Genomic DNA, 10659 nt, shown 5'->3' with positions numbered 1-10659 from the left:
GGGGTGGCGGCCACAACCACCACCTCCCGCCTTCAGGCCGCGGTGGCGGAACGGGTGATGGCCACGGTGGCCGACAGTAGGGTGGCAGCCACGATGGACACCTCACGCCTTCGGGCCACGATGGCGGAGCGGGAGATGGCCCTGGCTTTCGACGATGGTGTGGCGGCAACGGCGGCCAGCAACAGCTGCCGACGGGCAGCGGCGGCAGAGCGTGTGGTGGGTGTTCCGCGCACATCCAACAGGGACGCCACACGCACTACACTACGCCGGGGACTGCACCACCGCCGTGGTGTAGCCTCCTAGCTGGAGCTGTCCTATGATGACGGCGGAGTGGCTCAGCGACGATGACGGACCGGTGCCATTGGCGATTGTGGAAGAAGCAGACGTGATAACCTACAGGGAGGGAGGGGAAAATGCGAAGCAGGACTCGCCGACCATGAGGGTTTTTATAGCAGGCCGGCAAGCATTGGGATTTTGGGGGATTTCACGGAGTCGGGCGGGAAGCTTGCGCGGGAACCTACGAGGTTGCGTGGGAACGGGCTCACCGACGATTGTATTGTTGGAGTCGTATTTGAACATAGTTTCCAGCTATACAATTTTTGTAACATGCATTAACACTTTTTTGGTTAAATTTAAGGTTATACACTAGCAAGCGTTTGCCCGCAACACACACGCTTACTCCATTACATATAGCTCTGATGGATCAACTGTCTGCCACGTATCGCACACGCAACTCTAATCTGATTCGTGCTTGATGTCTCCGACATCGCTCGCACAGTTCGTCTTATTTGCCACGTATCACTGTGCCATCCTCTGCTCGCCATTAGGCGCCGCAGTGCACTGTGCTCGCCGTTAGGCGCAGCGGCGCGCTCGGTCGCGTCCATTGGCGCGCTCTGCTCCTGTCCGTCGGCGCGCTCAGCTTGTGGACAGCTTTTCCCTGAGGTGACCGCGGAGCGCTCTACTCGCATCCCTCCGCGCGCGCTCTGCCAGCGGTTTGGCGTGCGCACGATCACGTCGGGGGGCCCATATGCATGCGGTTGCGTCACGCGCGTTGCCACGCGATGCAGTTACGTGCAGCATGATGGAGTTATGCGCTGCAAATTAGAACTGCCATCAGGGCCTGCCGATATTCCTGGCCGTCTGGCTTCCCCTTTAATTCCCGCTGCCATTATAACCTTAGTCTCTTCAAACTTTCGATCGCGCCCCACAACACAACAAGCACACCCACGACGACACATAGAGAGGGGATGTCCAGTGGCGCTCCAATGGAGTTCGGCGAGCATAGAGTGGAGACCCATGCGAGGGAGACGAATCTCTCGGTGGTGTACACCATCGACCCTGCCGTGGTGGACGACTACATTAACAGCGTTGAGCAGTTGCTTGCTGGAGACATGTACAAGGTGGTCGGCATCGACCTCGAGTACACCGCCGGTCATCCCGGCATAGATCAGAAGGTTGCCGTCGCCCATTTGTGCTTGCGCCATCATGTCCTCATCTACCACTACTGCATGGCCACAGGGCCTTGCGACCGTTCAACAGGTTTGTCAACAGCACCGACTACAAGTTCGCCACGGTGGATACCAAAGACGATGTAAAAGCGCTCAGTGTTACGGGCTTGGCCTACAAGAACCTTGTCGAAATCCATGACCACTACAGGGTCTGGGGCAGCATGAGGGAGTCCTGGATTAGGGGGTTTCCGGACAGCCGGATTATATCCTTTGGCCGGACTGTTGGACTATGAAGATACAAGATTGAAGACTTCGTCTCATGTCCGGATGGGACTCTACTTGGCGTGGAAGGCAAGCTAGGCAATACGGATATGTATATCTCCTCCTTTGTAACCGACCTTGTGTAACCCTAGCCCCCTTCGGTGTCTATATAAACCGGATGGTTTTAGTCCGTAGGACAACATACAATCATACCATAGGCTAGCTTCTAGGGTTTAGCCTCTCCGATCTCGTGGTAGACCTACTCTTGTACTACCCATATCATCAATATTAATCAAGCAGGACTAGGGTTTTGCCTCCATCAAGAGGGCACGAACCTGGGTAAAACATCGTGTTCCCTGCCTCCTATTACCATCCGCCTTAGACGCACAGTTCGGGACCCCCTACCCGAGATCCGCCGGTTTTGACACCGACATTGGTGCTTTCATTGAGAGTTCCACGGTGGCGTCGCCAGAAGGAAGGATGTCTCGTCTCGTATTTAAAGACGGTACTACTGTTGGGGGAGCTTTGGCTGTCGGCCAGACTCTCCGGCTGGGCGGTTTCATCATGACCGCCTGTTCGGCCGCCGCGCCGACGATGACTTCTCGGGTCATCGAAAATAGCCTCCACGTCAAATCGGCACTCGTCGAACAGATGGATCCAATGGAGCTCGCCTCCCTAAATGAGCTCTTGGATTGCATCGCCGCCTTGGGAGTCGCTACGGACTATGATCGGATTGGGCTTAAACCCGATCAAAGGGAAATTAACTCTCCGCCGGTCACCCATCATATTGCAGTGGTGGAGGAACAATGCGGCGACCACTCCTCCATATTGAGGACCAACTATGTCCAGATTCCTGAGCTCTCCGAGCCGGATACCCGTTCGCGGGAGGACAACATCCAATCCCTGAACTTAGAGTCAGCCAGCGGGCCAGGATTATCGGGCAACACCCCGGAACCAGAATTTCCAAAATTGGAAATTCCACGGCCCCTGGATCCCAGATCGGGTAAGGGTTCGGATTCAATTCCACCCACCCACCCAAACATAAGCGATCTTTCCCACATCAGGCAAGAGCCCCAGGAAACAGTACATCACTATTGGGCCAGATTCCTCCTTGCGATGAACAAGGTCAAGGACTGTCGCGAGGAAGACGCAATCTCACTTTTCTGCAATAATTGCATGGACAAGGGAATCCTTAATGCCTTAAGTCGCCGTGACATATCACGCTTCGCTGACTTGGCGTCCATAGTATGAAAGTACTGTGCGATGGAAAACGCCTGGAAAACCGAAACAAAATTTTGGGATAATCCGACTCCAAATACACACCCAGTCCGAAGTAAAAGGTTAAACTATCGTAAGACACCCAAGCTAGTTGCAAAGAAACAAAAATCCCCTACAGGGCATGGAACCGTACTGGAGGGATGACTTAACGGACCCTGCAAAATTCATAGTACAGTGGATACAATACCAACGCACAGCCTTAGAGCATGTTGGATACTCCGGCGGGTGGCCAAAAGTGGTGAGGATCTTCTTATCCCAAATGCCACAGAGCACCATCCCGTGGATAACAATACGGTGTTAACAGTCTTTGAGACATTTGCGTCAAATAATAGGCGCAAGCGAACACTCTGCAGCATGGCCGATATCTGCCACGTAGCAGCAATAAATCCATGGAGTGACACGGCTATTACCTTCAATGCCAGTGATGAACCTAAGTTCCGAACAGCCCGAGCACCAGCCGCACTGGTCCTCGGTCCAATTGTGGACGGCTTTCGACTCACCAAAGTACTCATGGACGGCGGCAGCGGATTAAACCTCATCTACGAGGAAACTCTTCAAAAAATGGAAATAGACTGGAACCGCATTGAGCAAAGTAGCACAACCTTCAGAGGAATCATACCCAGTCGGGAGGCATGATGCGCTGGGAAAATCACACTAGATGTGGTATTCGGTACGCCAGAGAATTATAGGTTCGAAGAAATTACATTTCAAGTGGCCCCGTTCAGCAGTGGATACCTAGCCCTCTTAGGACGTGAGGTGTTTACAATCTTCCAAGCTATACCCCATTATGGGTACATGAAGCTCAAAATTCCCGGGCCCAACGGAATCATCACTCTCGCCAGTGATCCGGACACAACACTCCGCGCCGAAAACAAAACAGCCGCACTGGCCCTCGAGGCATTATCCAAAGCCCTCTCGGCCGAGGAATTAACCATGCTATGCTCCACAGTGGACAGGGACGACGTGATACTCGATAAGAGATCCAAGTCCACCTCTTTTAAACCAGCGGATGAAATAGTCAAATTCCAAGTCCACCCAACGGACCCTACAGAAACGGCCTCCATCGGGGCACAGTTAAACCCCGACGTGGACGCCGCACTACTAGAGTTCCTGCGCGAGAATTGGGACATATTCGCATGGCACCCCTCAGACATGCCAGGAATCCCACGCAGGCTGGACGAGCATAGCCTCAATATCCTAAAGGGATTCAAGCCGGTCAAGCAAGCTCTTCGGCGTTTCTCCGAACCTAAGAGACAGGCCATGGGAGAGGAACTAGCCAAGTTATTGGAGACTGGATTCATCAGAGAGATAAAACACCCGGACTGGCTAGCAAACCTGGTGATGTTACCAAAGAAGGATAAATCCTGGCGCCTTTGTGTCGATTTCAAGGACCTCAATAAAGCTTGCCCAAAGGATCCCTTCCCCCTCCCCCGCATCGATCAAATTATCAATGCTACCGCAGGACACGAGTGATTGTGTTTCCTCGACGCATACTCCGGTTACCACCAAATCAAGATGGCGGAGTCCGACTAAGCCGCAACGCCATTCATCACACCATACGGTCCCTTATGTTTCAACACAATGCCTTTTGGGCTCAAAAACGCCGGCGCAACAAATCGACAAAACAAATCGACAAAACAGTAGAGGCATACGTAGACGATGTGGTTGTCAAAACCAAACACGTCGACTCTTTGATAGACGACTTGAGGCTCACATTCGACAACCTCCGAACATACGACATTAAGCTCAATCCGGAAAAATGTGTTTTCGGCGTACCAGCCGGAAAGCTCCTGGGTTTCATTGTCTCCAGTAGAGGTATTGAAGCTAACCCGGCCAAAATCCGAGCTTTGTCACAGTTGGCTACCCCAACCGACCTCAAACAAATCCAAAAGTTAACAGGATGAGTGGCGGCTCTAAGCCGTTTTATCTCCCGCTTAGGAGAAAAGGCTTTACCCCTTTATCGCCTCCTTCAGCGCACCGAACACTTTGAGTGGACGGACACTGCCACAGCCAGATTGGAAGAAATAAAGGCCATTTTGGCAACCAACCCAATCCTGGCCACGCCAAATATCGGTGAACCAATGATGTTGTACATTGCGGCAACCCATCAAGTTGTAAGCGCAGTGCTCCTCGTCGAACGAGAAGCTGGCGGACATAAATTCCCTCTTCAAAAGCCGGTATACTATGTATCAACTGTCCTCACTCCATGCAAATCACGGTACCCACATTATCAGAAGATAGCCTACGCGGTATTCATGGCATCCCGGAAGCTGCGACACTACTGTCAAGAGTGTTCGATTACAGTAGCCTCGGAAGTGCCACTTAATGATATTATAAACAACCGCGACGCTACGGGCCGGATTGCCAAATGGGCTATTGAGCTCCTCCCATTCAACATGGGCATTCAACGCCCGGAGGTGCACGGGGATTCAAACCTTGCAATATCTCAAATAAATGGAGACTTTGACGCCAAGGATCCAAAAATGATGGCCTACCGAAACGCCGTCCTAAAAATGTCAGCTCGGTTCAAGGGACTCGAATTTCACCATGTGGCTCGGGAAAACAATCAAGCGGCGGATATCCTCGCCCGCATCGGTGCAAAATGCGATGCGGCCCCCCCAATATATTTCTGGAAAGGTTGTTCAAGCCATCCGTAGTATGGGAAGGGGACACCGGTAACAATAGTCCGGACCCGACCAAAATGCCCGATACCGAATACTCTGACACAATCGGAGGCTCCTCCAACGAAATAACACCTTCAGCCCACGTAATAATGGCCATTATCGCCCCGTGGACAGAACCATTCCTGGCCTACCTAACTAGGCAGGAACTTCCAGAGGACCAAAATGAGGCACGTTGCATAGTGCGGCGATCTAAGGCCTACAGGGTCCACGAGGGAGAATTGTATAAAAAAAGCACTATCGGAGTCCTTCAAAGGTGCATCTCTGAAGAGGAAGGGCGGAACCTTTTGGCAGAAATCCATGCCGGACTCGGCGGTCAACATGCCGCAGCCCAGGCTCTTGTAAGCAAGGCCTTCCGTACAGGATTCTATTGGCCAATGGCCCGGGCAGATGCACAGGACTTGGTCCAACGTTGCGCCGGTTGCCAGCTCTTTGCAAATCGAAGCCCATGCCACCCACCGCCCTCCAAACAATCCCCATTACGTGTCCCTTTGCGGTCTGGGGGCTTGACATGGTTGGACCCCTTAAAGGGGGAACCCACAAGAAAAAATACTTACTGGTCATGGTGGATAAATTCACCAAATGGATAGAGGCCAAACCTGTTAAAACAGCCGAATCCAGACCAGTGATAGACTTCATATCTGGGGTCGTACACCGTTATGGCGTCCCCCACAGCATCATCACTGACAACGGCACAAACTTCACAGCCGATGAGGTAAAACTCTGGTGCAGCAAAATGGGCATCAAGCTCGATTATGCTTCAGTCTATCACCCACAAACCAACGGTCAAGTCGAGCGAGCAAACGGTCTTATAATGAGCGGCATTAAACCCAGATTAGTGCGTTCCTTAACGGAGTCTAACACGCACCGGGTAGAGGAGCTCGACTCCGTACTCTGGGGGTTGCGGACCACGACGAATCGTATTACTGGATATACACCCTTCTTTATGGTGTATGGCGCAGAGGCAGTCTTGCCCTGTGACATAATTCATGACTCACCTCGAGTGCGCATGTATGAAGAAAGAGAAGCCGAGCTCGATTGGTAGGACAGTCCGGACACCATGGAGTAGGAGCGCGACGTAGCCAAAGCCCGTTCCGCATTTTATCAGCAACATGCTCGTAGATACCAAAGCAGAGAAGTACGGGCCAAAACTTATAACGTTGGCGAACTAGTTCTACGCCTGCCGGATAAGAAAAAGAACAAGCTCGAGCCCAAATGGGAAGGTCCCTTCATTATTGACCAAGTTCTGACTGGTGGAGCGTACTGACTACGGGATGCATCGACTAGTCGACTCGAGCCGAACCCATAGAATGCGGCCAGGCTCCGAAGATTCTACGCCTAGCACCGGACTCTATGTTCGTCCCCTCCCTTTGTCCATTTTTGCATATACATTATCTGTCTTGTTTTTCTTTCTTCCTTTCTTTTATTCTTTCTCTAGGCCTTCAAGGGCCAACTTGTGCCTCGCTTTCACATTATAGATGCGCTAGCCGCGCTCATCATACCTGGGGGCTTCTTTCACAGAAGCTTAATTATTTATCTGGGCCTCAGGCCCCGCACAGTGTCATGCTTCCGCATGTACCTTTTTTCGCCATTACATGCATCGATATGACTTAAGTTTTGGCTAAGCTGGGTTGCCTGGCTCTTGTATTTATGCCCTACGTTCCCGTTAATTCGGCTAGGGCATAAGGGGAGCACCTCTGCGATTGTTACTGCCGGGTCAGCCGGATGTGTACCTCAGACTGGGTGAAGCCGAAAGCTAGCGTTCTTAAGGGAATATTCGGTCGGTGAACAAAAGATGATTTTTATTTATTGTCCATATCTGCCCCCAGATGTTTTTCCTGCGTTTCCTATCGCAGTCCGGACATGCACTTTAGGGCATGCTTACCCAGGGAAAGGAACCCTTAACGGAACTATTCTCCCTGGAAGATGTTTCTTACTACCTATGTAATATAACATAACTAGTTGGGCACTTGTCTGTTCAAGCACTAATGACCCCTACGCCTGGTCTCCACGCATACCCCGGTTCTTATATAACTGAGCGGGTATTCGGATACACTCCGGACTATCGGGTCCCGAGGTTGAAGCGAAAAGGTCCGCCAAGACAAATGATCTACAATCCGGCTAGAAGGCATTATACATGTCACTTTAATTACATAGTCATGCAGACTGACTAAATTCTTCTTCTATACCATCCAACAGGCGGTCTAGCTTACAATCTTGTTGGGAATACTTTGCGGCTAATTCTACTTGCCCATAAACTAAGCTAACGGGGATCTCATTTCCGTCGGGCCCCACAGGTCCGACCTCGGCCATGTGATTTGGGTCTGCCTTGGTATACCGCGTCTTCACCATGGCCTAGGCTTCTCTGGCACCCTGTCGGCAGGCTGATATCTTCCATAATCGGAAGCGCCGCCGTGCTCCCTTGAGCTTCTCCGCAAGCTCTGCAACGCCCTCTGGCAGGGAGACGGACGGCCACAAGGCCTGGGCAACACCCTGCATCACCTGCCGAACTTGTTCGTGCAGATGTGACAGCTCGGATAGAAGATCACCCGCAGACCCGGGGCATTTCCTCCGCGGGACGACCCGTCAGCATACCTACAGACATAACGCTATTAGTCGGCTTCTTCGCCGAACTCCTTTAAAAGGATTCGTTCAAGCACTTACTGAAAATGCCGCGCCGAAGCCGCTTATTCTCCTTCTCGGAGTCTGCAAGCTGGCCCCGAACGTATTTTAGTTCCACGCTCAGCTTAATATTGGCGTCTTGGAGATTGTTTTTCTCCCGCCTAACCTCAGTCAGCACGCGTTTGCCAGCCTCTAGCTGTCGCATAACATGCTGGTCCTCCAGATTTTCTCCGGATTCATCTGCAACATCTGTTGTTAGATCTGCAGCCATGCCGCACATTATATGGCAACCATGATCCTTTAAAGTAAATGTTACCAGCAGGCGACTTTTTCGGTTCCTGCAATGCGGCCACAGCAGCCCGTAGTCGGGTCTTGCATTCCTCTAGCTCATGTGACAGCCTAGTATTCTTCTTTGTAAGAACCTGCACAATAAGGATGATCCTTAAATCAGTTCTGCTAACTGTTTCAAGTCTCAGGGGCTACTGATACATATAAATCGTCAGATTTACTTACCCGTACATCCTTTACATACTGATCCGTGGCTCTGGCTAGACCATCTTGAGCAGCTCAGAGGTACGCCTCTCCAGAATTGAAGGCATCAAATGCCTCTGGTGAGAAACAAGCGTCACGGAGTACGGCCCGGTGGCGCCTATGATTCATGGCGCTTTCCACCTCTGAGTTTGTAGCGGATAATCTATCTGCGTCCTCTATAGGAGGATTATCTGGCGCCCGCCCCATATCGGCTTCCGCCTCTATGTCCGGTCCTGGCGCCCGACTGGTGGAAGCGTGATTAGTAACATTGCCGGACATATTCCGGCGAGCGTTTTTTCTGTTAAAGAAACACGGGCGTCATTATTTTTCGAGAAAGACGACAACCACGGAGCGGGGTTTGTTATACCTTTGCGCCGGCGTCTCCATCCTGACCGCCTTCCTTTTTGGCCCACCCGGCCTCGGTGCCTCCTATTGGCGTGTTGCTGCGGGTTCGGCAAGGCGTCCCGAATGCCTTCCCTGTAAAAATGCCATGTGTATATGGTGGGTGAAGTGTCTAAAAGGGGATCCTAGTTTTGGAGTTGGGATTTTTGGTTTTTCTTACGTGCGATGTAGGGAGCAGTCCGGGATAGTCGGCCGTAATGGCCACCATGGCATCGTCGCAGCTTAACTGATAGAACTGCCGGTCTATCAGCTCCACGAATATAACCGGATCTTCTTCAAGTCCGGAGTCGAGGGCCCGGTCAGGGTCCTCTGGTTGTGGAGAAGGGCTGCTGGCCTCCTTTATGGCTTTTCGCAGTTCCTGCCGCAAAATGGCAAGGTGAATACTTATGACAAAGAATGCGGGAAAAATGGGAGCAGGGAGATATAACTTACCCAGCTTGGAGGATTGTACATGGAGAATCCATCCCGTGGCTTGATGCGGGTGAACTCCTCTTCCTCACCCTTGAACAATTCGGACAGAATCTTCGCTAAAGCGGCAGCATTGTCCGGACCCTTACGCCCGCAGCGGGTGGCGTCATCTGCCCCATTATAACACCACAAGGGGTGCCCACGATATTTAAGTGGTTGCACTCCCCGCATTATGCAAATCGACATAACTTCAATTACTATCAATCCTGATCGAGCCAGTGCTTTAATTCGGTTCATGAGATAGAGGACTTCTCCATTGTCTTCCACCTAGGGGCTCCGTGGGCGCCAACTTCGGTGTTTCTTCAGAGGAGCATTGTTGAACTCAGGAAGACCCCGCCGAACAGGGTCCGGAAGGGGAACGTCCTCCATATAAAACCATTCTGAAGGCCAGTCTTCGGGTGACTTCTTCGGAGTACCAGACAGGTATCCGGTATCGGTGATGCGCCATATTTCAGCTCCGCCCACTTGATAAAGTGACCCCCTCTATGTGTGAGGGACGAGGCAAAATAGCCTTTTCCACAGCTCAAAGTGAGCCTCGCAGCCCAGGAACAACTCGCAGAGAGCTATATAGACGGCGATATGTAGGATGGAGGCGGGGGTGAAATTGTGTAATTGGAGGCCGTAGAACTCCAGGAGCCCGTGGAGGAACGGATGAATTGGAAATCCGAGTCCCCTTAATAGATAGGGAACAAGGTAGACCCGTTCCCCCATAGAGGGACAGGGAAAGCTCTCCGCTTGCTCCCCGCCATTATAGGTGGCAAGCCCGGCTCGAACGGGCACCATGTACGCCGGAGGGAGAAATCCCTTAGTCTGCAGTTCGACTAAACGACTGTGTGGGACTGAACACCTCTCCCAATCACCGGGCTTAGGGCTTCAGGGGCGGGAGGAGGAGCTGTGGAGGTCGGCCATGCTGGAATGGATCTTTCCGGAATGCGCTCTGATGGACTCTCGCTCGGGGAGGATGGTAT

Source organism: Triticum urartu, chromosome 1A, assembly GCF_056163025.1.
Source record: "Triticum urartu cultivar PI428250 chromosome 1A, HENAU_Tu73, whole genome shotgun sequence".
In the NCBI taxonomy this organism is placed as follows: domain Eukaryota; kingdom Viridiplantae; phylum Streptophyta; class Magnoliopsida; order Poales; family Poaceae; genus Triticum; species Triticum urartu.
The sequence above is the reverse complement of the archived record's forward strand: the minus strand, read 5'-3'. Positions refer to the sequence as shown.